The sequence below is a fragment of the Lycium barbarum genome, chromosome 9 (assembly GCF_019175385.1).
Source record: "Lycium barbarum isolate Lr01 chromosome 9, ASM1917538v2, whole genome shotgun sequence".
Lineage (NCBI taxonomy): Eukaryota > Viridiplantae > Streptophyta > Magnoliopsida > Solanales > Solanaceae > Lycium > Lycium barbarum.
The window spans coordinates 103,991,991-103,996,619 of record NC_083345.1 but is presented as its reverse complement, the minus strand read 5'-3'; positions in this window follow the sequence as shown (position 1 = coordinate 103,996,619).

The window sequence follows — 4,629 nt, the reverse complement described above, 5'->3', positions numbered from 1 at the left end:
AATTCACATAACAATGATATACAACATTCAACTCGGGGTTCAATTTCTAAGTATGGGTTCGAACAATACCACCAAACACAGTCTAAGAATAGCATCACAAGTACAGAAAGATCAACAGTCGAATCATAGCTTATTGTGAAGCACCTAATACAAGTCTGCCAAGTTTCCCACAATTCCTCAAAATGATCACAAACACAAGTACAACCCACCAATCCGATCAATAGATGTAAAATGAGATAATGATAATGAATACATATGCAATTCAATGATACAAACACGCTTAGGGTGGAATACCTCCACGCCTCAAAAGTCATGACCCATGGGGGACCCGTGAAGTCCATGTACCTGCTGCGGCGTACATATATATATATATATATATATATATATATATATATATATATATGTACATATATATGTACATATGTACATATATATGTACATATGTACATATATATGTGTATATAGAACGTGCAACCCTGTCCAATATATGTATATGTTGCGGAACATGCAACCCGGTCCAATCTATGTATATATATGTTGCGGAGCGTAACCCGATCCAAATGTATGAGTATGAATGCATGCATGATATCAATGCCAATGATAATCTATCAATACCAATCGTGCCACACATGGACAACACATATCACAATATCACGAATAAATCACATCCTTCCTCTTTACAAGACAACACCTAATAAATGAGAGATACGAGTTCACAATCATGGTAAGGCAACTCAACATCAAGCCTAGTATCACACACGTGGAAACAAGCCAATAGATCACAACAAGGCAATAAGCCACAATCAATAACAATACCAACCTAGGTAATCCATGCCAACTTCATACCCGAAGGCGTACATGTTTTCTCCAACAATCACTCACTCTACATATGCTTCGCTAACCGAAGTCTAACCATAAGGTAAACTAGAATCATCAATAAGACTCAACAATAGGGTATGGACTCAATCATGTTATATAGACGCTAACACTCACAATCAATAAGACATCCAACAAGAACAACGAGGCAATAACCACACATAACAGTACCAACCTAAGACTATCCAACCCAACATCATGTTCGGAGACCTAGGCATGTTTTTTCTGTCAATCTCTACTGCACATATATGAAATCCTACTCGGAGTCTAACTTAAGTAAGCCTTAACCTACCTCGAGGTAGAGCAGGTGCCACGAACATCCACTTGATCTTCATCTTCCATTTTCGAACCGGAAGCCGAGACGGGAGGGTCGAGGATTAGTAAGGAATCTGAGTAAGCAAGTGTCAAGGATTAAGATATTCATACCAACTAAGATTCTAGAGAAACTAAATACCACTCCGGGCCCATAAGGGTAAAACTGAAACTTTTCCTCAACTTAGGTTTTCTAGGTTTCCGTTGACTAATAATCTAGATTTCATGGTTATCTATATCAACACAAGTCATAAATAGCATTCTTCCTTTTAAATTCCCAATTTCAAGAAAATCAAGTCTTAACCCATTTGCAAAAATAGTGGAAGAAATAGGATTTTGGGATTGGTTAACTAGCATATAGTATGAATCTAAGAGTTACTTCGAAAATGCCATGATTCTAAGTCAAGAAACCCATTTTACCTCTCTAGGGTTTTGCAAGTTAGGGAACTCACCATTTTTATTAAGCCTTAATTATCAAAACTTAGTAAATGAGAGAAGGGATTCAATAGAGATGGAATAAATGAGGTCTAGATGTTACCTTTCCCAAGGTTCCACGAGATTAGCTCTAAAAATGCCCGAAATAGTGGCTTGGATTGAAAATGAGATCAAATCCCGAAATGGACTTTAAATACTAGGTTTGTCCAGCGTCATCCGCTATGGCGATCATAAGTCCCCTGTAGCAAGCTATCGCTATGGCGGAAAACAGGTCATGGGGGGTGGACTCAAGGAAGTCCACCTCCTCCGTCATGGCGAAAGTGGGATCCGCTGTAGCGGAAGCCTGAGGTCGCGGGCAGGTGCTATAGCGAGTAACTGTTCGCTGGAGTGGACCCGCTGCCGCGTTGCACCTCTCGCTGTGGCGAAGTACTGGGCCCAGTGGCCCAACTCGATTTTTAATTTCCTTCTAACTCGACTACGGGTCAACTTAAACAAAAAAATCCCTCACGTAAAACTAACAGGCACAACTAATCAAGGAGGTTTTAGGATATGAATTAAGAAAGTTCGGTAACGACCAAACGGGTCGTTACAGTTGGCATACGTAGTTTCAGGTATTAAACCTTCTCGGTAATATGTGCAACTCCCAAAACATGAACATGAATATAGTTGGCTTAGAAACCCCATGGATTTCATAAACATGACTTGTAAACATGATTTGTAAGTATAATATAACATGAATATAGTTTTCATAAGACATGGAGAATCATGGAGGATTCATGAAGTAATTCAATAGTAATTCATAAATACTTGTGTTGCATGCTTGAAACTCATGAAATCGATATTATGAGCATTCATGGATTACGCACAGGGTTCATGACATTCAGAATGATATATCATGAGCACAAACGAGACACTATAACTTAACTATAACATGGTTTGGTATTTTTCATGAACTAAGGCTGTTGACACCTAATTTTGGCTCGTCGTGCTTGAAATTAACGTTTCGGGTGGTCCTGATTCGTTAAAGAGCACGAAATAGCTTTTTCCACATAGTTACATTTTTCGACAATTTATTGATGATTATCCTTATTTTAGGAATTTTATCAATTTATTGTCATTTTTAAGAATCATTATTTTTGCACATGTACAGTGTAATACTACCATTTTGTGCAATTAATAATTGTTTCTTTTATTTTATAGCAATACATTTCTTGTATCTTATACATTAATATTTAAATTTTATACTTACATTATTATTTATACATGTATTAGTTAACTTTTTTACAGTCCGTCAGTGTAGAGAAAATCGAAGCAGCTAATTTTAAACACAGAGAAAAAATTCGATCAAGTCAAGGCCTCGTCACCTTTTAAAAAATTGACATTTGAAGTGATGGGTTTGATTCTTCGTCCATTAGTTGATACATCTTTACACATTAGTTAAAAGAGGTAAATGGGACAAGGGGGTGCATTCTTTTATTCTTTGGACAAAATAAGGGGCCATTTTGTATTATAAAGGAAAGGAGAGGGATTAATTTTATGGTCATCTTCTACACACACAAAACAAACATTTTTCAGATTTGTCCCTTTTCTAAACCTAATATATAATTTCTTTTAACTTCTTCCTCTCCACAAAAAAATAGCCGCCGACCTCTACGCCGGAGCTCCGAGCTCCGGTGAACTCCGCCGACCACCACCCTCACTACCACGCTGCCCTTCCCCCATTTTTCCCTTTGTTCTTCCCCGCCACTTCACTGCCCACCACTTCGTCTCCCTCTCTCTCTCACCCACTGCCCGCTCCGGCGAACTCACGATGCCGGAGCAGTTGACCGCGCCACCACCCACCAGTCGCTGCTCCCCGTCCCCCTTTCGCTTGTTCTCCGAGCTTCAACAAAAACGAACAACCAACCCACACCCCTCGTCTTCTTCGCTGCTCCGGCGAGGAGCTTCTAACTCCGGTGAACCGGAGCAGCCAACAACCAAACACCACTACAGACGACGCACTGCCCCTGCTCCTTCCTTTCCTCCTCTCTACATCCCTCTCGTCTTCTCCTTCACCGCAACCATGTCGTCGCGTCACCACCCACGCCGACGAGCTGGCCCATCTCCGGTGTAATCTATTAGAGCTCCGACGAGCTCCACCGAGGAGCAAGCAACCAACAGCCCGTTACCTCCCCCTCTGTTCTGAGTTTATTTTTTTTTAATATATTTTGGTATGTGTATATTTAGATCTGTTTGTTTGCTATGTTGAACTGATCTCTTATGATTTTCGGTGGGTTGCTGCAGTTTGGATAAGGCACCATTTTTTCCAGTGAGCCCCATGGAATCCGGTGATTGCTGTGCTCTGTTGTGGCCTCAGTATTGAAACCATTTCTACATTTCTGGTGACGGTTTTAAGCTACTAACTGATTTTTTTGTTCTTGCTTTTAATTGTTCTTGTGCCATTGTAATTTTGGCCGCTGTTTGTTAAGATCTTCAGGCGACGAACCATGTTGACCTTGGATTTTGTTTTGCAACTACTTTGTCATTCAGTGATACAGGTCATTGAAGCCTGCTATGTTGGACTACCCTTTACTCTCTTTTACATCATTGTTTTTACTAAATAAATGTTGTTGTTTTTTGTCCAGGAAACAGTACGCTGGTTTTTTGACACTTTCACCCCTCGTACCATTTTATTTAAATTAATTTGGGCAAATACTACACTCAAATGGCCGATGAAGAAATTTTCGTCGATTTCCAAGGCCTCCCATGTACAAAAGACGGGTTTTTTTTTATTTCAAGTTTATTCATTATTTCTTTAATTCATTCGATAGTTATATATTCTCTTACTAACACTTTTACTAAGTGTTTATATAGGTATCCAGAGATACATCCCGAAGATGACACTCGGAAGGAACCCGAAGACTTCATCGAATGACTGTTTGTATTTACTTTCCGCATTTTTTTATAACTGTACAAAACATAAACTCATAGTATAGTGGAAACTTTATTTTTGGAATGACAGGTTGA